Below are 26966 nucleotides of genomic sequence, written 5' to 3'. Positions count from 1 at the left end.
TAGTATTAAATTAATTAACTGTAAACATGATAGAGGTGATACTGAAAAGTGGATACCCCAACTATTTCACATGCCTGCATCGAAATGACGGCAACCATTATTTTCACCTTGTTTATTTTGGAAAACGACGCCTTCTACCAAATTTAAGAATATTCTAATTTAATCATATGAACGAATTTGTAATATTCATGCAATTTTGATTTTGGGTACATTAATAAACATAGAAAATAAAGTCAAACCTATTGTTTTGGGTCAATGATATCAAATTCGCCAAGATTATTTTAAAAATTTTTTTTTGCCTTCAACTCGCTTTTTGTTCAACGCAAAGGAAACCTTAAACGTCGATGATTAAGTTGAATTCGTAGAAGTAAAACGATGAATCTCAATTTTCTTGATTGAGGTTGACTAATATGAGTAGGTATGATTTTCAACAGACAGTTCCGATCGTTGCCTGTTTAGTTTGTTTACAAATCAAAGGTTACCTAAAGTTCGACTCATTTGTTTTTCGAACATTGTTTTCCACACTTCTTAGTATTGAATCATATTTTCTGTTTGCACTATTATTGAAGTTATTTTCAAGTAGGTCGTATTTGCTGTTTACACTTGAGCCATAGTTGTTGTGAATGTGTTCTTTGAAAACATGACGGTCACTTATCGAGTTAACTGTTGGAACTCGCACTACACATGTATGAAAAATATATGAGTGACAGTTGTCGTAAGAATAATAATACTTATTCATTGTTAATATCACTCATAGAACTTGTAGCAGTGTGGTATGAAGGTAAAGGTATTTGAGTTTGTCCACTATCTTTTATCACATAGCGTCACATAATTGTGAGATACCGTAGACTTATCTATATTTTAAATAATTTTAATTATGACATATACAGAGAAAAGAAAGAGAAAATCCATAGAAAATTCACACGTCGTATTAATTATATTAGTATAAGCATTATTGTGCTGTGTGGCTGCGCGAAGTGTTATTAAAAACATTAAAACTTACTTCATCGACGCGATATATCTATATATTAATACGTGAAGCAAAAACTTTGTAGGTATCCCTTTTTACGAAAATTGCGCGGACGGAGGATTATGAATTTTTTCACAATTATAGAGAATATAGAGAAGAAGTGCACAATGCTAATATTTTTTTTAAATAATGCATAAAAGATACATTAAATCAATAAAGAAAACATTACACACACTACATACCATGTATTTGACGCACACACGCATGCATACTATTTATTGTCAAACTTTTGTTCTTGGCGTCTGTTGTCAAATTGAGAATAGATTAAATATTGTTTGTCTTTGTTAATATTTTTTATAGTGGCGAATTTTGTAATTATAGAAGTATAAAATACAATCTTAACAGTGTACAAACTTACAATTCCAATTAGTTGTAGTTGAATTTCGACTACTGCGGGACTTCTAGTATTAATAAATGTAATTAATGCATGTTTTTAAACAAATGAATTGAATTTGTTTAATCATGACTACTGATGACGTACATTGTATTGTTCCTTGGTCTTAGTCAATTTGCAACTACAGAGAAGTATTTCATAGCAAACGTGCTAGCTACCTTTTTGTTGTTTTGTATGTTTCCTCAATAATGTTTCGAGAACATCACATTTGATTGTTTGTTAATTATTGCGTTGTGCCAAAAGATCACGTGACGTTAGTAGTACGGAACGTGACTATGGAACATGACTGTGCAGTTAAGCTAAACAAAAACAAACAATAGCATCTATGTTCTCGGAACATCACATTTTGGTAAAATAAACCACTAGGTTTTCCGTCTGCCTATTCCTTTCATTAAGCCGCCTTTGGATTTGAAGAGCCTTTATACATTTTTGTTGAGATTTCGACCTTATGTCACAAGGTGGAAGGCGCCATTTACGTTACGACATCTATGGGTTTCGATGACCACAGACAATACCGTTATCCTTACCGTTAATAATTAAAAACTTAATACCGTTACCCGATCTAGGCCCATCTATACAAAATAAATAAAAATACAAAAAAACTCTTCAGCACCTATAATTAAGAATGTTTTCATTAAACAAAGATTATAAATATATACAAAATATGTTATCTATATTCGAGCAATAATTTAAGCACCTTATGTGTATGTTAAAATTTGTCCTTTGCCATTTAATTTAAGCTAGCAATTGTTTGAAATCCGGTCAAAAAAATAGAACAAAAATAGACTATTCTTCTTCTTCTTCTTTTTCTTCTTTGTCGTTTCCTCATTACTGAGGGTCGTGACCACCTTGGTCCAGTTTTTGCACCAGCTTCCTCCAATGTTGCTATAGGTTCGTGTAAAAAGCAAAAGTACCTACTTAACAAATTAAATAAGTGCTTTTTACAATAGTTATTTTTTGTTAATTTTTTAAAGAGTAAAAAAACGAAAAACGTATTTTGAATATTTGGATTTGCCGTAACAGTCTTGTTTCATAGAATACGGTAATGTAACAATGTAAGTATGAACAGATATGTAAATAATATTGAATGTGACATTCAACTTTGTTATTGAACAGGATGTTTTGCCGACGCAAATCGTTATCGGCAATTGTTTGATTATCACACTCAAACAACGGTGCCTGTGCGTACCTAACCTACGCTACGTCGCGTATGCGCCGCCCACGTTGGCAGTAATTACAATATTACACGTCATTACCATTTCGAACGCAGTATGCAGTAAACATCTACGTATTATTTTATGAATGAAATACTATCAGCTGTAGTCCGTAAACTCGCTAGCCTCCATTCCTAGTTGATATTTAGGTAAATATGCATTCCCTTTGAATAATGTTAATGTAAACTCACATAAATATAAATGAGTCGACTATTATCAAAGCCGGCAATGTGACTTTTGGACAATTATTGGTAAATCAGAAAAACGAATTATTGACTTTGTATTCCATTGGCAGTCACAAAACTCTTCTGAACGACATCTTAGATAAATAACAGGTTAAGTATTAACCTTTATTTAATGCAGGTTTTGAACCGTATTCTTTGAAGGAAACGATTATATTCAAATCAATCTGTATTGACATATCAATAACATTTTTTTGTCCAAATGCATAGATTGCCACCCTTGATAATAGACGACTCAAATACAGTAGTTTGGCAATTTCGAGTGATCGGTACTATTATTACCATTATACCACATGATGCCGTGAACTTAATAATATTTTACGTAGTACTCTGAACCTGTTACGGAACCCAAAATGCGTTTCCAGGTGACATTCAGTTGTGATCGTATCCGCCTCTGGATTGGACAAGTTCGACCTTTCGACCAAGGCTTATGAAGAATTTTACCATAAAGTGGACCATCATCACTCGAAAAATAAAAAATATATTGTTATGTATATATGTACATACACACGTTATCGATAAGTGTCATGTAGATATGGCTGAAGATATTTTTCATACTAAAAAAAAAACCTCACTAAATCGATTACAGATACCTTACTACTTTTTTTACATGAATAATTAGAGTCAAAATAATTTCGAGATAAATGCCAAAAGAAGAATCCAGCTAGATTAATTGGTATTCAAGATGTTACGATCAGTCGCTTTTCCACAATGCTTGAAAAGGACGCTTCAAACAATGAATTTTAAAAGATATAACTAGACGAGGCATACTCAGAACTTCTCTGTGTGATAAAATCTGGGAATACTATTGACATAGTTCTTCTCTGTTGTTCTATCTCATCATATGAGCATCCATGGGGCAAAGGGTGATCCATTTGATGCCATTTGATGGTGACTATGAAGTTTATTGTAGACAGTGAACCACACCGAAATTCCTGTGTCCAAATGAACAGACCAATAAACAAATTTTGTTTACTATTTTCTGAAATGCTTCAATGTAAATATTTATAAAAGTGCAGAAATACCTAATTGATGACATAGAATGTGGGCTTGTCATTAGGGAGTCGTTAAAATATAATCAACAAATTGATAGATAAGGTAACGAATGATCATGTTACGAAATACTAGACTAACCGCAGTATGGCCCAAAATAGAATATTAAGTGAACACTATCTTATAAATAATTACTTTATGCTATTTAATTCATGATTGAAGAAAGAAAAAACAAATAAAGATACAAATACAATACAAATAATAAAGATCAGGGGATATCAAATATCAGCGGCATCACTAGTTTCGTTACGATGTTTGGAAACAAAGTCATTGTAATTTCATAGCCGCGAAAGTGATCATCATCGCACTTTTACATTGAAACGTACTGAGTATACTGGACACATTCTACATGCATAAATATATTTGCATCTGCCCATATATTATTATGACCTTTTATACCGAAAAACGGAAAAGTTAACAAAACTGTTTCTTTTTAATCTTGTTTTATCAACTCTTGTAACTTTCTTGATAACAGACGTCTAAATTATTATCAGAGAAACAAGCCTCAACGCTTATGCCGTTGTGACTTCGGCGCGCCGCGAGTGCGTCAACCTCAGCAACCAGGGTGAAGCTAAAGACAAACACAACCTAGGGCATTGCACTAAAGAGATCTCCCTGATATTATCTCGAACAGAAGTCACACAATCCGGCCTTTAGATAGTTTGCACGATGAAGGCAATAAGATAGATATGTGTACTTGATACTAGATTACAGGTTGGTTTCCGCAGCTTGTAAAACTTCACTTCTGCTACCCCAGCTCATCAAAAAAGTCGATCAGCCCTCCGTTGTTGGTTGCGACATGTTATGTTACCCAGGAAATAGGTATTTGGCTAGGTGTAAAAACTGATAATATTTTAGGAGACGGCTTTTGTGTAAGACCCTATTAGACGTACTGGGGATGTTCAATAAAAAGTGATAATGAGTATGCGAAATTGTCTTTTCTTAAATGCTATTTTATTTTTTAACGTAAAATATTCCCTTTAAAAAAAACATCTTTCTGATCCCTTAGAAAACTCGACGATCACTGTGTCATCATCTTCAAATTTGTGGCCCCTAAGAGGACCTAAAGGAACACCTTTAACCGCGGAAATAGTTAAAAATCACTAAGAGCTATGTTCGGTGAATATGCAGGATGTTCCATGCATTCGAAGCCAGCTTGAATGGCAGCTTTCGCAACTGTGGACTTGTGCCCCCGGCGTTATCTGGGTGAATCAAAACAACTTGCCAGTTTGCCACGCCGTTGCCCGCGTATCTCCACACGGAACTTTGTTATTTGCCCTACGTACAAATTCCGCGTAGTATTGCCTTTATTATGAAGGTATTCGATCATTACCACCCCTTGGGTGTCCCAGAAAAAACAGCCCATGATCTTACCGGTGGATGAAATCGCCTTAAATTTCATGGAGGTAAAGTTGTCTTTCAAATCTTGGACTGTTTTTTCGTTTCCAAGTCATAAAGGTGAAGCCATTTTTTGTACATAGTTATTAATCGAGCCAATGTACCCGATTCGGTGGACCGAATGGTAAGCAGTCGACGTCGCCCTAAACACGTCATTACGGATCCTCCCGATCCATCAACGGTGCTTTTAGGAACCTCAAGCACCGGTCACCGGCCTCGCCGAACCCGTCGCTTTGCGACGAAGGCCTCAACGAGTAAATCACCCCATAGACACAACCCACTGAGTTTCTCGCCGGATCTTCTCAGTGGGTCGCGTTTCCGGTCCGGTGGTAGATTCTGCGAAGCACTGCTCTTGCAAGAGCCAGTGTTAGCAACACTCCCGGTTTGAGCCCCGTGAGCTCATCTACTAGATCGGTGACTCTAGAATAACCCCTCGAAGTTATTAGAATAGGAAGGGAAAAAAATCGAGCCCAAAATCGATCATGATCTTGTTGCAACAAACTTAAACAGATTTATGAAATTCTTGTTTCTGCGCGTCAGAAAGTATTCTGGGCACCCAACGCGCTGCCGCTTTTTCCAAACTCAAACGGTTGTGTATAGTATTATGGACACTTCCTTTAAAAAAATAATAATATATATGTATTTACTATATTACAAACTAACACGAAGATCCGCCAACTTTCAACTTTTTCAATAATTTGTTCAGACACTACCAATGTACGGCGTCCCTTGCGGGGGTCGTCATTACTGGAAGCTCTTCGTCGCTTGAACTCAGCACAACAATACGCAACCGTAGAATATGGAGGAGCATGAACCTCTAATGTTGCTCTCAAGTCTTGATTTACCAGCGCCGTATATAATATAGCAGAAATATTTTATTACCGCGTGAACTTCAATTTTATCCATTTTTAAGAACACGTTCCGTCACTACGCAGGAAAATGACTTCTGTTTTTTAAAAAAACATAAGAGAAGCAGATAGCAATCCCACTTGTGTGGATTCCACTAGGACTACGACTATAATCACTACTACAGCCACCCATATTGGCGGTTTGCTTTGTTATCCTCGACCTGGTGCCAGCGCGCTAGAGTAACAGTAGCGTGCACTGTAGCCTCGACCCCTCAAATGACCCTGTAACCATCACAGCGAGAAGACTGCCTCCTCACAGGGGCCGGAGCTGAACGAACGCCCTCCTGTGACCCCTGATTCTGCTGCGGCGGCCGGCACCGAAAGGGAAAAAGGGTAGAAGAGCTCTCCCTCTCCCGTGCTGCCGCCTTTTGCGAGATGGTGGACTCGCAGAAGTCGATCATCACCTGCCAGGAGTTGTGACTGCCGAGAGCATCGTAGCGATGACGGTCGGTAGCGACAGGTCTGGTACTATCGCGACGATGGTGCGGTGCTGCTTTGCGAAAGCTCTGCCTGCTCCGCCGGGTCCTCGTCGCATAGTTAATACTCAACCTTATACGGCGAACTTGACACTTCGATGTCTTCTCAGATTCTCGGCTTATTTAAAAACCCGCCACGAAGCAATGTAATGAAGATATACCGCAGGCTCTTGTCGGTAACTAACATTTTATCTGACGCAACTTCAATATTGGTCTTCCCTTTCAGCCTGATGATGAACAATGGATTCTTAATGGAATTTACACTCATCAGCTTATATGATTAAAAGTAACTACGTAGAGTAGTACTTAAATACTAAGAAATATGTGGTGAATTATTTTAAGTGGAATCACAATAAAAATAAGCTATTGAAAGAGTTATTATTTTCCGCTCTATTTCTACTTGTTAAAATGTAAAAAGACGTGAGGGAAATTCGATGTACCCAATACAGACGTCTAGACCGCAGTAAATTATGTGAATCGTTTTGTCTAGACTCTAGACGGGCCATGACCCCACGGGTACTTGAATAAACGTGACTCCAAACAAAGACTAAAGTAACCAAAAGTGATATGCTTAACACATTTAACCCTTTGAGGTCCAGAGTCCACACGTATTGGACTCACACGTATCTTTTTTTTTACTGCCAGGTTCACAGTCCACAACGTGTATACCTAGGACCTCGTTAAATATTTTTGTAAAAAGTCTAAGGACCACAAAGGGTTAAATGTACTTGACCATTAAACTCCTTTTAGGTATTAAGAGGCTTTTACGACACGGTCATATGAATTATTTTGCATCATATGGAAGAAAAACAATATTTATATTTAATAATTGGTAAGGGTATCCGATTGTAACCACCTCGAGCTACTATTGCTGTTTTTGTATTATTAGTAAATTCAAAAGCTTGTTGAGTGTCTGGGGCTTATTCAATTACTTTTATAATTCTCCATATCGTATTAAAGAGTTCGGTCTAATAGGAAATATGGCCGGCAATGTCGAGGCTATGTAAGTGCCATAGCTCAATACTTAGTGATAAAAAAATTTAAAATAATAATTCTTAAGTTCATTATTTCACAGTAAAGTAAAAAAAAGTACTCGTAAGTAAGATATATGAACATTCCCTAACCGTTACTCCAAATTGACACTTTTGCTTGGTGGATCAAAATGCGCGGTGATTCGCTTCGTACTCAAATTACCGCTATCACCAACTCAAAAAGTGCCCTGGCTTTACTTATCAACCCTTGTAAAACCAGCTTTTGTGAAAAGGAACCGTATTACAATACACTGGCCATTTTCCTTTTCAGTTGGTACATGAAAGAGGCCATCAACATATTCATGAGCTTTGTACTGAAACAGATTAATTCTTATTCATATTAAATTCATATTTAATTGCTTAGATCGGTGAACGAGCTCACGGCCCACCTGGTGTTAAGGTAGCCGGTAGTTGTATAGGACCGGACTTGTCGCTTTCGAACGTCGTGGCTACTATGCTCGGGAGCGACGAGTCCTGGCAAGTGATGCTCAACTTTTGCGAGTCTACTATCTCAGAAGAGAAGAGAACCGCAGAAGGAGGCGGCGGAACGGGAGAGGGAGAGCTCTTCTCCCCTCTCGGCGCTGTGCCGCCGCCGCCGAGCCGCCGCCGCCGAGCTGGGGCTCGGAGGAGTGCGTTCATCTAGCTCCGGCCCCTGTGAGGAGGCAGTCTCCTCCCGGTGATGGTCACGGGGCGACCTGAGGGGGTTGAGGCTTCGTCGCACGCTACCGTCACTCTAGCGCGCTGGCACCAGGAGGATGGTGGCCGACACGTCGTGTGACATGTCACACGACGTGTCGGCGGCTGCGGCCTGCGAGGCGGTCCGCGTTGTCGTCGTCGCTGTCGTCGCCGAAAAGACTCTGGAAGAGCAACCCGGTCGGCGGTGTATCGCGTTCCGACCCGGCAGGCTGGCTCTGGTCCAACGGGGTATCCCGAAACACCAGTGGCATCACCCGGGCGGCCTGGGCCGGTAGGGCCCTAAAATTCCTTGGGCCCGCGGTCTGCTCCGAACACCTGCAGATCGTCAAGTCCCACATACCCCGCGCGCTACCTAGGCGCGGGGACCTCGCAGGAAGTTCTGGCCCTGACCCGGAAAAAAAGCCGGTAGTCGTAGTAGTATGTGTTAAGCTACCACCCAGTTGTTACAGGAGCCCATAGACGTCTACAATGTAAATGCTGCCAACCACTTTGAGATATGAGTTCTAAGATCTTAGTTTTTAGGTAGAACGGCTGTCCCACCCTTCAAACCAAAAGGCATACTGCTTCACGGCAAAAATTGGCAAGGTGGTGGCGGTACCTACCCGTGCGAACTCACAAGATGGACTGACTCTGGATATAAACCAATTATCTTTTCTCGAAAATTCGATTAGATAAATACTGTTATAATTTTCGCACCGTTCCGTAACGGGAAACAAACAGTTAATAGTTAGAGAGAATTCGAGAATTTATAACTGTTGCTAATTAAAATAATCTGGCATTATTTTGGACATCCACGATATAATGGTTGAATTGAATTGCACTCGATTGCAGCGATAAAAAAAAATTTAAATCGCTCCAGCAGAACCTGGCTTCAGAATTAAACCGGGTCCAATTTTTCACACCTATACCAATTATCAATATTTCGAACACTTTAAGACCAAAAACAGCCAAATCTGTCCAGCTCAAGTGATTCGATTTTTTTTTATTTTTTTTTCACAGCCCACCTGGTGTTAAGTGGTGACTGGAGCCCATAGACATCTACAACGTAAATGCGCCACACACCTTGAGATATAGTTTTAAAGTCTCAGTATAGTCACAACGGCTGCCCCACCCTTCAAACCGAAACGCATTACTGCTTCACGGCAGAAATAGGCGGGGCGGTGGTACCTACCCGTGCGGACTCACAAGAGGTCCTACCACCAGTAATTACGCAAATTATAATTTTGCGGTTTTGATTTTACTGCACGATGTTATTCCTTCACCGTGGAAGTCAATCGTGAACATTTGTTGAGTACGTATTTCATTAGAAAAATTGGTACCCGCCAGCGAGATTCGAACACCGGTGCATCGCTCGATGCGAATGCACCGGACGTCATCCTTTAGGCCACGACGACTTCATATTATCGACGATTATCAATGAACAGTATTCTATTTTTAATTACATTGATTTGTTAAACCAAAAAATTCAAAGGATCAGACCCTTTCAAGCATCTGTTGTTTTCCCAAAACAGTAAGAGATGTGGATCCGAATTTTATTCGGAATTTAAAATAAATTTTCTAATACATTTTTGTGTCTTTTTTGCGCCATCTCGTAGACAATATAGAAAATAATTATAAGTATATTAAATTATATTATATTATTCATTATATGATTTTATTAAATAATTATTATAAAAAGCTTTTTAGAAAAATAAGTCTTAGAATTTTTAAACAGTAATTATATTATTAAAAGTTAAAAATTACCTATGAAGATGCTGCTTTACAATACTGGCCAATTAATTGAAACGTAATTTATATATGATTGGCAATAAATTCTAAATTAAAATGAGTTAAATTTTGAAAATATGGAATTATATTTTCAAATTCGTGTCATTCGTTAATTGCTTCGTGTATTGTTTTGATTACAATTGTATCTTTTTCATAAATATGGACATGATAAAAATGCGGGTAATTATGAAATACCGGTTCTACACAAACCGCAAAATGCCGCACAAAGGCTCACAACATTAATGACGTGTACGCAGTGAACACTACAAACGAACGCCCGACTCGTTATACCTATATCTATATATTAATACGCGAAGCAAAAACTTTGTACACCCTTTTTACGAAAATTGCGCGGACGGAGGAGTATGAAATTATACATACTTATAGAGAATATAGAGAAGGAGTGCAGAATGCTATTTTTTTTTAAATTATGTCAAATAAATACTTTAAATCAATAAAAAAAACATACACGCACCATCATGACATGTCCTTCTTCAAACGAGGCTTGCGGAGAGTACTTTATGGTAGGCAGCGGCTTGGCTCTGCCCCTGGCATTGCTGACGTCCATGAGCGACGGTGACCACTTACCATCAGGTGGGCCGTATGCTCGAATGCCTACAAAGGCAATAAAAAAATAATAAAAAAAACATGTATTTGACACAACACATACATATAAATATACTCTTTGTTTATTGTCAATTGTCAATCTTTTGTTATTGTAGTGGTATAAAGTCTGTGGTCAAATTTGGGAATAGACTAATATTGTTTGTCTTTAATATTATTTATCTATAGTGTAGTTTTGGCGAAATCGGTTATAGATTAGATTGCATTGAAGAAATATGGAATAAGAATATAATGTTTGACAATATAACTATAATTATGTTTATACTTATTTCAATTAATTATAGTCGTAATTTGACTACTGTGGGATCACTAGTACATATTATGATAGAAATAAATAATATGTAAAAAAATAACGTTAACTTCCTGTGTACTAAACGAATTACTACTACTGAATTATGTGCATTATTTGCATTTCGCTACCCATCTTGATCTATAAATACTGATGCATTAGTAAAAGCACTGACCCAACTTTCATACTTGAGTTCATTAGTCGCAGCGGGGATAGACGAGATGGTTTCAATAAATGTGAGGTTTCAATATGCCTTACTAAAGGTACTTAAAATAAAAGCTTGGGCCTTATACAATTCATGAAGATATTTGCTACTACGAACGGTTTAGAAAAGAGTTGTAGGAGTATCTAGGAGGGCAGGTGACCCGTATCTTCTAATTAATAGTCGGATACTGTTATGGTCATTGAGATCTTCCTCATCTGTGAAATAACATTCACGATTTCTCTTTATAATAAATTCAAGTATTTAAAAAAAATACAAATTATATTTTCTTTTTTTTTTGCAACAAAAATTCAGTAGTACGCACTTCAAAAAATAAATTGTAAGCCATTAGATAAAACACATTCATGTAGAAATATAATTTTACAAAAGGTGAGACCGACAGATAAACTTGCTAATTTAACGCTATAAGGGGAAATCCTATTGATAAGTTTCATTACCTATTATTATGTATTAGGTTAAAAATGAGGGACTTTTTAAGTCGTCGCTTATGTGAATAATCTAATAATAAATATCCATAATTATATTATTTTCGATATTGACATGTAACATATAATTATTATTGTTTATTGCTTAGATGGTTGGACGAGCTCACAGCCCACCTGGTGTTAAGTGGTTACTGGAGCCCATAGACATCTACAACGTAAATGCGCCACCCACCTTGAGATATAAGTTCGAAGGTCTCAAGTATAGTTACAACGGCTGCCTCACCCTTCAAACCGAAACGCTTTACTGCTTCGCGGCAGAAATAAGCAGGGTGGTGGTATCTACCCGCGCGGACTCTCAATAGGTCCTACCACCAGTAAAACATAAACAGTAAACATATTAATTAATATCTTTAACTACTTCATAGTTCGTGGCTTAAAGATCGAATATGTAACTTCAATGTACATACATTTAATTCAGTTTTGTATATATGTAATATACATTTACCTGTAGAAAGGTGAATCTTTAGCATATTTCTAATTAGAAAATGCCGTTTGGAGCGCATAAAATCGTAGACATTACAGATCACCGTAATTAAATACATAATGTAGGTAGTCATAAACCGCATCGGTCGTTTGCCTCGTTTCACAAGTGCTCAACGAAGCGTTTCTTATTAGTTCCAATGGGAGGGTGTTGATGACCCACGGTGTAAGGCGGTCATTGCTATTTCCGCATTATTGGATGTTCTTTTTAGTATCATAATTTGTATAAATATTTATAGTGTCACAATAATTATCATATGTATTTTATAGTGTTGCTGTTAGAGAGAGTTTTGTGAAAGGTCGCACCACGTCCTGCCCATTTTTACCGCCGAAGTAATAATTTTCGGTTCAGCAATTGAGATTTCGGTGTTGGACCTGAAGGTGGGCAACATTAATGTTATTGTGTTTATAATCGAGCTCCTATAATCGCTTAATTAATACGTCCGCGCAATTACCTTAAAAAATTCAAAAATACGATAATAAAAAAAACCTGGGAAATACCACATAGGCACACACGGCTATAACTCTAGGCATTTTGAATACTATGAGAATTGTGTAGCTCTGTCGCGTTAGACCTTAGCGGCAACAGAAAACACGAATCAACGTTCTGGTAGTGAAAGTGTACGTGAATGGTGCAATCATTGGTACAATGGAGGTTGTTTGTAAACAATCTGGCGGTTTCCGGGGCTCTTGCGGCATTGAGTTGAGGCTCACCGCTGGCTTCGCTCACGTGGGAACCGTGCAGGATCGAACTTCAGTTCCCACGTACCATTGTCTCTCAGACTCACGGTCTAGCGTTTGACACAGTAACCATTCATCAGCGTGTAAACTCATTCATGAGAACGTATTAAATGCTTTTGCATTTGTATAGTATATAATGAATCCAATTATTAAACATAAAACAACATCTACTAATTAAATAGATAAAATTTCTCTTACCAGCATGTTTATCTTCTATTGAACTTGTTTGTTTCAAGTCAAGTGTTTGTTTACAAAATGTAAACGCAATTCTCGTTCACGTCACGCCGCATAGATACATGACATTTTAAGATTTTTGAAGACGGATTAACTAGATTCGGAAATATTAGAAGCTCTGTGTTTATTATAGAGTTTAACCTGTGTAATGTAAACCCTTTGAACTCGCGAACGCTCAGTAGCGATGGTTCTAACCATTGTAATCATAACGTAAATGTCGCCGTCCACCTTCGAACATGAGGTACCAATCTCAGTTGCATTGCATGCGAATAATTGCTATGCTATATTACATCTGAAAACTTGCCTAATATCTTTACGGGAGATACATGTGAACCCTTGAATCATGAACGACGGGCGGGTTTACCCAACATGAAGGAACATTCGACAAACAAATCACACTTGCCCACAATAGGCGCTGTTACCAGTTATTTTGCAAATTGAAATGGTTTGCGGATTTAGCTTTAGTATATTGTCTCTTCGTTCTGCGAACATCGGCAATGAGGTACACGAAGCGATGAGTAGGAATTCCTTCAACGTGGTAATAGCGGTTTTTCGTCTTCTTGAACTGTCTCACAAATCTGTGTAACAACAAAACATCTATTACGCTTTTCAGCTGTTTTTTCTCACAGCTACGAACCTGTGCCCTGCAATGTTCATGGTATCGACGAAGGCTTTCTGTAATCGCCGAAGCAACCGTGACCTATGAATACCTTTTTTTTTTTTTTTTTTTTTTTTTTTTTTTTTTTTTTTTTTTTTTTCGGGCCGGGGGCCGAACCTCCTACGAGGTCCCCGCGCCTAGGGGGCGCGCGGGGTATGTGAGACTCAACGATCTGCAGGTGTTGAGAGCAGATCGCGGGCCCAAGGATTTTAGGGCCCACCCACTAAACGACTCCCCTGCACTCTTACACCCGACGTCCGATCTCCGTCCGGGGTCAGAACCCGTTCAGAGTAGGGGGGTTCCCGCGGTCAACACTACAACCAGACACGCGGCGCCACCCCGAGGACGCCCGACCGACGGGTCGTCGAGGCGATAGTCGACGACCAACGACGTCGGTCTCCGCGGTACGGCGGCCCTACCAGGCCGCCCGGGCGGTGCCGCTGGTGTTCCAGGATACCCCGCTGGGCCAGAACCAGCCTGCCGGGTCGGAACGCGATACACCGCCGACCGGGTTGCTCTTCAACAGTATGTTCGGCGACGACAGCGACGACGAAAATGCGGACCGCATCGCAGTCCGCAGCCGCCGACGCGCCGTCCCGTCCTCCTGGTGCCAGCGCGCTAGAGTGACGGTAGCGTGCGGCGCAGCCTCAACCCCCTTAGGTCGCCCCGTGACCATCACCGGGAGGAGACTGCCTCCTCATAGGGGCTGGAGCTGGACAAACGCCCTCCTCCGAACCCCGGCTCGACGGCGGCGGCACGGCGCCGAGAGGGAAGAAGAGCTCTCCCTCTCCCGTTCCGCCGCCTCCTTCTGCGAGATGGTGGACTCGCAGAAGTCGAGCATCGCCTGCCAGGACTCGTCGCTGCCGAGCATCGACCTATGAATACCTGTGTTAACCGGAAGGTGAGGTGTGGCGATGACCCAGCGAAACTTCGACGGCAAATCCAAAGGCCGTCGGATTTAACATGCCCTAAGACTAAGCCCTAATCTACACTAACGTATCGAGCCATAAGTGTTTCGACGTCGACGAATGTCGTTTTGAATAGCCGTATCTCCTAGAGTACATGTACAAGGCCAATATTAATTTTAATATCGATAAGGTAAATCTGACACGCAGTAAACATATAGGAACACGTGCCTGAAATTTTATCGCAGATATAGTTGCGTAATTATTATTATTAAATAAATGAAACAATGATATTTGCGTCGGCGCCGCCGTCAAGGTCGGGGTCGTTGAACTTATTTACGTCTTTCGGAAAGAGGCGCCATATCGTTGCTCCTCGCGCGGCCCTCTCGCTACTCGTGCCACTTCGCTTTTATATACTAATAAGCCACTATTATTTTATTCAAGCCATTATAAATAAATTAATCATTAAGAAAAACACCTTTATCGAATTATAAAATATGTTTGTCGTACCAGAAAAACTGGTACTACATACATACTGTCTAATTTTTATCATTTTAAACATAACTTTGAAGACTTTCACGATGTTTTAGATAAACCTGTCTGTTGGATTTATCTATTATCGATTTATTTATTCATTCCCAATATTAATTCGTAAAATCTCCTTTTATAACTCATTAATCGATACTCTAGGTTAAGATTTTCCACCACAAAACACAACAAATTTCATTGGAGAATTAATACACACTAGCCATCTAAGTATGCTGGCAATTCCTCTAAAGTTCTGAATTATTTATTAATTCTGATAAATTATTATCAAATATTAGTTATATATTATTATATTTCTATTATTATTATTTAATTCTCGCAACAGAATATAAAAAATGAAAATGTCATCTACACGAATTTCATCTTGAATAAGTTCAGCTTTTCTGAAGATCAGTATTTTTTTTAAAAATATTAAAAACACATTGACTTTTTTACAATTATAAAACATAATAGGTATGTTGTTTTATCTAATATAAAATTAGACGCCATCAAATTAAGGAAGAACTCCAACGTAAAATAAAAACTTCGAGTGCCTTACGTGATAAGGTTTTAGATTATTTGTTCAGTAGTATTTCCTGGTAGTCTAATAATTATTAGTTTACATAAACATTACTTTTCGTTCCCCTTATCAGACAAAAGCTCGGGATTGAAGGGCTCAACAAGCCATAAATACCGTTTCAATCACTGTTCTCTTTGTATCGCTAACTCCTATCGCCAACGTCATGGTATTTATAGACCTGACCGTTCCTACGAAATGTAATAACAAGATATACCTTGTTTCCTGAAATACAATATACATATCATAAAAGTTTTTTAATCAAACTAATTTTAAAATGGCTTGACACCGGATAACTTTATGATAACTTAGCTTGAAATAAATCTAATTATATCTATAATAAATGCTATTTTATCATGAAGGTCCTAACCATCTAAGTTGACCTGTAATGTTATATTATTGACAGAATTAACAAACCTACTAATCAACAATAAGCATAACACACTCTTGGTCTGTGAAGGATTCGAAGATTGGTATTTATATTTAATTGGCTTGGTATAGCTGCACTGAATATTGTTTTGCTTTGTTATTACAGGTCAAGTTTTATAAGTAAAAACTTGTTATGCGTTTCTCTAAAATGATAAAAATTGTGAGAGGTTTTACTTAAGAAAGCTCTACGGAATATTTCATTGCGTTTGAAAAACAATCAAGCCTTGTGTGGATATGACGCCATTTGAAATCGTCGAACGAACAAGGAATCATGATGGAATATTCTATCCGATGATTTGCAAGGGAAGTAAATTGTCCCTTCGTAATAAGGTGACACTCTACAAAACTTGCATAGGCCCGGTCATGATCCGGTCATGATCTTAAGGAATGTGGATCGCCATGATGACCTGGAGATTGACTCAATCAGTAAGTTTATACTGTCGGCATCAATGCGCTACTTTAAGAAGGCGGCACGACACGAAAACCCTCTTGTCGTGGCCGCCGGAAATTACATACGTCCGATCCTGTGGACCGAATGGTAAACAGTCGACGTCGCCCTAAACACGTCATTACGGATCCTCCCGATCCATTAACCGTACTTTTAGGTACCTCAAGCACCGGTCACCGTCCTCGCCGAACCCGTCACCTCGTGGCTTGCGACGAAGGGCTCGGCGAGTAAATTAACCCATAGACACAGCCCACTGAATTTCTCGTCGGATCTTCTCAGTGGATCGCGTTTCCGATCCGGTGGTAGATTTTGCGAAGCACTGCTCTTGCCAGGGCCAGTGCTGCCAACACCTCCAGTTTGAGCCCCGAGAGCTCACCTACACGCTAGAGTAACGCTGAAATAGCCTCTCAAGGCTACCGACATAGGTAGAAGAAAAAAAAATATCGTGGAAAAAATCGAAGAAAAAAAAATGGAATATCGTGACTTTCGCAGCATTGCAATTAATTATTTAGTTAGATGTTGGTGAAATGAGAAAGTTCTCCAATTAACGAGTTAGTCAAAAGAACTGGACTATCAAAAACTTAAAAGAAACGAATTCGAATATATGAAAATTATAGTAGATGAAGCTGATCCATTTCACCAGCACAGCATCCTTAGGTGTGAGTTATTAATTTTAATTTTTGCATAACTTGAACATGATTTTTCTCCTAAATTGTATTGTTGCTTATTAATTGAATAAAGCATTGATATGCAGAGCAAAGCAAAGCAGCAAATAAATGCATGCAAAATGCAGCAAATTATCGCATTTTTAAGATAAACTCTCTGAAATCAACAAAATCATGTCCTAAGCAAAGGGTAACTCAAAAGATATCTTGGTGTAGATGTATACTTGATGTCAGTGTAGATAATTTCTGCAAATGTGTATGTTGAATAGTTTCCAACGATGGTAAAAAAGTACGCCATTCAATCTGGTCGATTGCTGAAACTTCACCTGCTCCTTCTAGAGAAGTTTCGGTTACCTGGCTTCACCAAATAGAACTGCCACTGTAAACTGCCTGGACTATGTAATCAAAATGAATTACAAGAAATATTTATATTTCGAATCAATTAAAAATAAATAAAAGTTCCACATTCAACTTCCACAATCCAGAATTTTGTAGGCGTGGTACATTCTTGTTTTGAGAGAGATGGTATGGTAGCTGTTTTACGTATTTCAGTTGGAATTGCTAGAAGATAAGTTTAATTTTAAAATTACTAGGTTAATCAAGATTATCCATGGCGCACGATGTTCGCATCGCGTTATAACATATTACCTTTTATACTATGGTTAGAAAATACTAGCTTTTCCCGCGACTTCGTCCGCGTGGAATAGTTACTTTAGGATAACGCTAAATTTTACCCGCGACTACATTTACGTAGAAGGTGAAATTTTTTTTGAATAGAATAGAATAGAATAGAAATAGAAGAATTGTATATAAATAGAATGTTAAGCAGCTATTTAAGGTACCAAAATCACGCTTCAAAAGAGGAGGTTATCAATTTGCCCACCATTTTTCTTTTTTTTTATCTATGTATGTTCACCGATTTCTCGAGAACGCTTGAACCGATTCTGATAATTCTTTTTTCTTGTTCGAAAGGGTAGACTTCCCGAATGGTCCTGTATCATCAGGATCCGGATCTGATAATAGGATCCCGGAGAAATCGAGAAAAATCCACAATTTTCAAAGCCTATCTTGAAGTGATTTGGGTGTTTCTTGTTATTCTTCTTATTCTGTGTCGCTGCGCACCGGCCGACCGTCGCTTTGTATAGCAATAATAAGCTCTTGATCATTATTTTGCTGGAATGTTATTTTAAAACTGCGATATCTTCTAAGATACTCATTGAAATCAAATGATGTAAAAGGCAAATTTCTTTGCTTGTAATGAATAACGTGTTTATTTAGATAAGAATTAATATTATCTTTATAAAACACCTTCACAAATAATAGTTTATTTTAGAACAAATTTCTTTAGCATAAAAAAGGCCAACCTTAAAACATAGACATATGCTGTCGCGGAAATTTTTCTTAGAACTTTTAAAGGGGAACAATTCTGTTATACATTATTTTAGCGAAACTTTAACCGTTTCCGCAGCGCACGCAGCGGAAGCTCCTAAAAGGAAAAAATACCCGATTTTGAAACATTATTAGTGTTCCGCTCGTATTGGTCTTGCGTGACGTTATATTTAGATATATGAAAGAATTTTTCAAACCAGACTAGTAGTTCCTGAGATTTGCGCGTTCAACCAAACAAACAAACTCTTCAGCTTTATAATTAAAATATTATAGATACGAATCAAAATTTCATTATGACAGCTTAATGTTATGAATTATAGGTCTAAGACTTTATTGGAAAATCGGTACTTGTAAAAACCGTAAGACTCCAAAGATCGATATATAAAAATTGAGCCTTTAATCATACACATTTGTAAAACACAAAGATAAATAATCTTTCACGGAAAACCACTTGAGTCACAATAATGTATTAGAAGCAGATAACCGTTGTGTGCACCGCGACGGCCCCTTTGCTCATGATTCACGAAATGTTTTGCGAACCGAAAAAACAACAACATTGTCATTAATTTGCATGAACACATCAGACTCCGGGTTTATGGACAAAGTAGCTATAATAACTAATAAAAGAGTCTACGTCATCAACGTTACAAAGAAAGCATTCATTTTTATTCTAAAAGATTTATTAATACAAACAGAAAAAAATATTCTTGTAATGAGCGGTATCGTAAGGATTTAAAATGTCCTTGATCTAATCAATATGCCCGATTACTGCATTACACTTGTGTATATGCCGAGCCTCGAACTCTGAGACAAGTAAATTCGTAATTACCTAACTAAAATTTCGTATGCGTGTGCACAACGTCTTGTTCGAAGAACCTATATCGATGATAATAATATCAGCAATAAAAAACAAACTGCAGTAGGTATTTATTGACTGTGCGTAATTATACTGATGGGCGAATTTTGCACTCGTGTATTTAACTATCACCACGCTGTTCATACATCTCTCGTCTAATATACACGTTTATATTAGACGACAGCGTGGTGATAATTAAATACGATAGATAGTTAAATAGGTGATAGTTAAGCGGTAGGCAGCGGCTTGGCTCTGCCCCTGGCATTGCTGAAGTCCATAGGGCGACGGCAACCACTCACCATCAGGTGGGCCGTATGCTCGTCTGCCTACAAAGGCAATAAAAAAAAAAATTACACGTGTTAAGAGCCGTTATTACAAAACAACGTAGCCCGCACCCACTTGAAATCCCTTCAGGTTATTCAATCCCGATTCTGCAGGATAGCCGTCAGAGCACCATTGTTCCTGAGGAACGTGGATCTCCACGATGACCTGGAGCTCGATTCAGTTAGTAAGTATCTACAGTCGGCATCGCTGCGCCATTTTGAGAAGGCGGCACGACATGAAAACCCTCTCATCGTAGCCGCTGGAAACTACATACCCGACCCAGTAGACCGAATGGTAAACCGTCGACGTCGCCCAAAGCACGTCATTACGGATCGTCCTGATCCATTAACGGTGCTTTTAGGCACCACAAGCACCGGTCACCGTCCTCATCGAACCCGTCGCTTGCGACGAAGGGCTCGACGAGCGAACTAACCCATAGACACAGCCCACTGAGTTTCTCGCCGGATCTTCTCAGTGGGTCGCGTTTCCGATCCGGTGGTAGATTCTGCGAAGCACTGCTCTTGCTAGGGTCAGTGTTAGCAACTCTCCGGTTTGAGCCCTGTGAGCTCACCTACAAACGCTAGGGTGAAGCTGAAATAGCCTCTCAAGGCTATCAGCATAGGCAGGAAAAAAAAAGCAATACAATTGAGACTTGGAACTCATCTATAGACTATCGGTCTTCTTTCTCCTACCGCTTCCGATTCCGAGTTAGCGTATCAATAAAGTAGGCACATTTGTGAATGACTATGTTCTATGTACAACAATGGTACATTGTGATGCAGGATGTTTATCGCAAATAAATTGAGTTAGTCAAAACACGTTTACAGTAGACCACATGAGTCGCATATTTGGGCAGACCTTGGGCCAAGTAGCCATGTCGGTGACCCAACGGTTGGCGGTTAATGACACTCGCAAAAAGTTACCGAGAAGTAATTCCGCAATGTGAGCAGGTATAGTTGTTTTATCATGTATAAAACAAGATATTTAAGAACGCCTACACAAACAAGTACTTATTTTATTATTTAACGAACTTATATTATTAATGAAATGAAATAATTAGTGTAAGAATACTGAACGGTCGGTTCGTTCGTTTGTCGTCGATTCGCGTATTAAGTTGTAATACCAGTCTTTCCCTTTTCTCACTTATTCCTGTTGTCTTGTTAAGTCTAGAAAAGTCATAATGTCAAGTCTCCCTCTTAGTCTATGTCTTCTAGTTATTGTATGTTATATATACTGTCAAAAACCTTGCACGCCAGGATAAGTACTGAGTACCATACATATATGCCAGTAACTTCTAACGGTTAAGAGAATCAAATCTGTACTATGGCTCTAAACAAAGATTTGGCACTTAGGCTAAATAAATCTCTTTGAGATTCGTGTCAAGATCCTTAACGTTGTGCTGATTCTGAATTAAAATGAATAATAGGGTAAACAAGAAAACAAATATTATGTTTTTGTAGGTATTAAGGTTCGTTCCTTCTTTTATTAACCAACATTGTGCAAATGAAATACAAAGACATCAACATTACATTTGTAAAGGCGCCAGCCATCTACCGCAGAGATATCAATTTCACCAAAATGGAAAATCATGGACCATAAGTCTTATTGGAATGTAATTACGTTATCTATGACAAATTAGTAATATTATGACATTATTATAGGTAAAAATATCAAACCGGTAATCAGATTCCAGTCAAACCTAATCAAGGACCAGAGATAATAAAGATAATAAAGAATAAACAAAGCTAATAAAGACGCTATAAACCCAAGTTAATGAGAGTATCTTCTACCTGTAGGAATTGCATTTTTTATTGCATTAATCAGACATACATACATATGTTTCAGTCGGAGTCAGTCTCTTTATTAAAGATATATTTTTCATTGGTGGTGTATTTGCTCTAGACTCGCATTTGTTCACCCACATAAAATAAGTGTCTTGTGTTGGTGAAATGCACACTACATATTTAACTCAAGTATGTAAATGGAAACAATCTAGTTTATAAAATATAATACTTATGAATTATTTTGATTGATAGTGTTGCAAAATTCCACGCGCCAAAGCACAGGTTTTATTTTATAAAATAATTATGTTATTACTGAAATTGTGCCCTGATACTCTTTGAACCAGAATCAAGCTTCCTGACTGGAAGTATCGCTAAATATTATAGAAAAAAAAGTTAGAAAAACATGTTTTTAATTAATAATCCGCCAACGCATAGAAGACGTAACAAAGGAACGTGCAGATGAAAATCTTTAAGTTTTAACATATAATTATATAGTTTAGGTAAATTACGAGTATATTATAAGATCTCATAAAAGGAGATGATTTATTTTTTTGACTAGCTATAGTTTAGACAATACGCTATAACCGCTGTGGCTAAGTTGGGTTAACATCAACTGTATGATCTATATTAATAATACGGGAAGTTTAATACAAAATAACAAGTAAATAAAAATAGGTTTTAAGTCAAGAGCTAGATTTAAGATATGTTTTTTTTTGTGTACCATTTACGAAATCAAGTTCTGCTGTTTGCGTGATGTAACGAAAATAGCACCGTCAACAATTGACAACTTCCTGATACTTATTGTAGTGCTTTTCTGGTGTGATTTAAATTACTAAATTGAGTGTGATTAAAAGAAAAAAGATCGTAATCGCACAGGAACAGCTATTTTATTTGTAGATGACACAAACACCGGAAATACCAGGCCGCTCGGCCGAACGGAGTCCAGCGGAATATTCTCGGATTTATGTGCCTCGAACGATGCCCCGTGTTTACTGTTTACGATGATTGTGCGGCTCCAATCTTATACATAAACACAAACGTACCTTGTGTGAGCTGTATTTGATCAACCACTCAAACATTCCGCTCGCTCAAGGATATGACGGAGTTTATCCTTCTCTACATTGTCTTCTTACGGTTTGTGTGTCTTTGTGTAAGATAAAAGAAATTCCTTTTAAAAGTTTTTTTAGAATGAAGAAAAAATCCCTTAAATAAGGAGCCCTTAAATTTAACCATAACTTCGAAGCTTTGAGACTTAATTTAATTATGTTTTTTAAAAGCTTGGCCTGTATCTATCTATGTAAGGTTCCGTACTTTTAAACATAAAGTTTACCAATATAAAGATTGTCTTGAAATTTTTCTCAAGTGTTTTTTTCCTTCTATTTAAGCCTTGAGAGGCTATGTCAGTGTAACCGAGCAAGTAGGTGAGCTCTCGGGGCTCTGACCTCGGGGTGTTGCTAACACTAGCCCTAGCAAGAGCAGTGCTTCGCACTATCTACCACCGGATCTGAATCGCGACCCACTGAGAAGATCCGGCGAGAAACTCAATGGGCTGTCTGTGGGTTAATTTAGTCGCCACTCGTGTTAAGAACGATTGACCATATAAAAAAATTTAGAACTCTGGCTTGGTATCCTGACGTCAACCACCAAGATAAGAATAGATTATTTTAGTTTTTAATTTTTCTTACTACGAGTATTTTAGCTAAAGCTATTTTTGTTAATGCCCTAGATGGGTAGATGAGCTCACGAATTAATTACTCAGCGTTATCAGGACTCGGACCCAAACTTGAATTTAGCTTGGTTTGAAGGGTGGAGCAGCCCTTGTAACTATACTGAGACCTTAGAACTTATATCTCAAGGTGGGTGGCACATTTACATTGCAGATGCCTATGGGCTCCAGTAACCACTTAACACCAGGTGGCCTGTGAGCTCGTCCACCCATCTAAGCAATAAAAAAATAAAATATAATAAAATAATAGCAAGTCGAAATCTCAATAGAGATGTTTCCTGTGTGTGATGAAATTATGTTCCATCAGCAACATCTCAGTACATACAGTATCAAACAAATCTTTGTTCGGTGATCAGTAAAGCAGACCCGTTACTTCTAGTAATATTCATGCTATAGTACCTGCTTCCAATTTAAATTTTGTATATTGTTTGTTTTGAAAAGAGCAAGTCCCGAGTTTCATGCCGATTCTTAGAATTCCGAAACGATATTAAGGTCATAAAAGTTATGAGCCTTTAAAAACTTATTTGAAGAAAAAAATCTTGCTTTTGTTTTATTTTCTACATTGTTTTATACACAATAGCAAAGTATCAAAACATAAATATTTTACCTTTCAGACTAGAATGCACGATAGGTTGCCTGCCACAGGAATGTGATTGGTACTTGTTAACTATTCGCGCGTTATCCACAAACGTGATCGATTTTCATAGCAAATGATAGTGATGTTCCATTTTGAAAATCTTTTATGAACTCTATTGAAAAATATCCGTCTAACACAAAGATGTAAAATAAATATGCTTCTCGTCTCACAGATGAGTATTTGAGATCCATGCTACGAACTTTAACTACGAAAATGAAAGCTGTACAAGAAAATATAATCTCCCAAGTACAACTTGAAACATCACACCGAATTTGCATAAAATCAGTTAAGTACCTTTTTAGTTTTCATTTATATTTTTTTTATTGTTCTCATTTTATCTCGCGTGATCTATACTAATATTAATATTAATATATTAATCTATACTACTAATATATTATATATTTAATATTATAAAGAGGAAAGATTTGTTTGTTTGTTTGTTTCGAATAGGCTCCGAAACTACTGGACCGATTTGAAAAATTCTTTTTCCATTAGAAGCCGACATTGTCCCTGATGAACATAGGCTACTTTTTTTTATTTATTTTTTTATTTTAATTTTTTTGGTTTCATGTGTGTTTTAATGTTTCCGAAGCGAAGCGAGGGCGGGTCGCTAGTAATAATATTATAAAGAGGAAAGATTTGTTTGTTTGTTTGTTTCGAATAGGCTCCGAAACTACTGGACCGATTTGAAAAATTCTTTTTCCATTAGAAGCCGACATTGTCCCTGATGAACATAGGCTACTTTTTTTATTTATTTATTTTATTTTATTTTTTTGGTTTCATGTGTGTTTTAATGTTTCCGAAGCGAAGCGAGGGCGGGTCGCTAGTTCTCAATAAAATAAAATGTTTATTTTTCTACACATAAAGTTCAAACATACTTAATTTACACGTAACGTATTACGTATTTAAGTATTAAATCACCTATATTTGAACCATTTTTTCTATGAGATATGTATGACCAATTAATTATACGTTAAGCTTCTAAAAAGGTTGGCAAAAGGTTGCCAATAGCTGGCCTAAAGCATAAGACGCCCACTGCATCAAGCGTAACGACTATACCAGTGTTGAAATCCCGCATGCAGGTATCTATCTTTTTTTAAAGAAATAGGTACTTATCACGTGGTCATGAATTATTTTCACGATGAATGACTAGCATTGCATAATAAAAAGTCAAACGCATGAAATGAATAAATTTATGAATTTACGAGGAGTATGGGTTATTGTAGGTTCGCGAGAGTAGGTGCAATCATCGCGCCTATTCCTGCTGCAAAATAGTTCGTTTGAAAAGTGCGACGGCCTATAAATAATTAAATGAAGACTTCGATCCCCTTTCGGTCTTCATACTTTAATATCTAAGGTCTCCAGTAGGCCAGGAGGACCATAAGACCGTTCACCTATGTGTACGCTAAACAAAAATTGTATTTAATAAAATTGAGTGCAAACAATTGGTCTCCTCCAGTACGGGTGCCACTACGAGAAAAGAAAAAGGTTTTTAGTGGCTATTATTGGTCATAGACGTCATTAATTCTTGAGGTACAGGTAGGCGCTCACTGTTAATAAACACAATGGTAGTAAGTAGGTAAGGGTGAGCCCTGCTCCCTTGGCGGGTGATGTGATTGTAGAAAGGGAGAATGGGATCAATTCAAACAATTTCTTAGAACACTATCCGTGAATTATGACGTAATGTGGACGGCTTCCTTCTGGACTCAAATGGTAGTAGCTGTTACTCCGGAGCCCCGGCTTACAAGAAGGGGCAGTACAACACACGAGACGTAACCTGTGCTTTCTATAGATCTTATCCTTGACCTAGTATCAAGTACTTCCTTCTCCGCTTGAAAACTAAAAAATTTAGAAGCTAATTTAGCCTTTTTATCAGTTGACTCTTATACTGAAAACCGCCAGAAATATCGACATCGTATTAAATTACAACTCGTATGATATTACAATCTTGTATCGACCTTACCCAGTGGAATGAGGGCAAGAATTTGTATATCCTGTTGATCATTCTGTATTTAATAATATTATGTATATAAATAATATTAATTGAAAACGTTACACTTCTTGTTTTGACCAAATTTGTTTTATTTATTTTCGTCGAGCTTTATTTAAATATGCATTTAAAACTTGTTTTCGAGTATACATAAACTTTAAATAGCTAAAAGAGAAGAGAGGAATGTATAGAATCATATATCAGCCAGTTAGGTCTATAGAAGTTTATTGCTACATATAATTGAATTGTAAACTATAATTTTGATAAAAGGATATATATAGTGAGAAATAAAATTACATTGATTTCTAAAATAAGCAGGATGAACGTATTTCCGTCTGTTTGAATGATGATATTATTGTTTACACTGTGTAGAATTCAAGGAATGAAACATTATAGTGTACTAGGTTGTTCTATTAATAGTTTATGATGAGGCGTGTGATGGATGGATGACGCGGCCTCGCGACGCCAGCGGCTAATGTTGTAACTACATCTCACTAATAAACATTGGTTTCTCAGGTCTGACGCTTGTAAGCATTTACACTCCGGTAATATGAGGCAGTAAGCAAGAGTGTCCCACTGTGAATGAGTACTTACAATATATCGGTACCACGATCCTACATATTTCTATTGCGAACTATTTTACTGTGTTCTTGTCTTAAGACTAGAATAGCACCGCAGTACATATTGACACTTTCGCTTTATCTCATAACATGAGGAGGAATTCACTTTTTGTAGTCTATTGATTCTAGTAACTACAGGTGGCTGGTG

The 26966-nt window shown here is 37.7% G+C and overlaps 1 protein-coding gene and 1 long non-coding RNA gene across 2 annotated transcripts in view; one reads left to right on the top strand and one right to left on the bottom strand.

The window, feature by feature from the left end:
* The window catches only part of LOC101746352 (3-phosphoinositide-dependent protein kinase 1), an 89047-nt gene that overhangs the window by 26226 nt on the left and 35855 nt on the right, over window positions 1-26966 (top strand). The gene's annotated exons all lie outside the window — the stretch shown is intronic.
* LOC134199713 (uncharacterized) lies at window positions 13669-15636 on the bottom strand. The gene is made up of 2 exons (XR_009974324.1): window positions 14829-15636; window positions 13669-13995 (listed from the first exon to the last, which is right to left on the bottom strand). It is a non-coding gene; the product is annotated as an uncharacterized LOC134199713 (long non-coding RNA).

Source organism: Bombyx mori, chromosome 11 (genome assembly GCF_030269925.1).
Source record: "Bombyx mori chromosome 11, ASM3026992v2".
NCBI lineage: Eukaryota > Metazoa > Arthropoda > Insecta > Lepidoptera > Bombycidae > Bombyx > Bombyx mori.
Note: the sequence above shows the minus strand (reverse complement) of the source record. Positions and strands in the feature narration are given on the sequence as shown.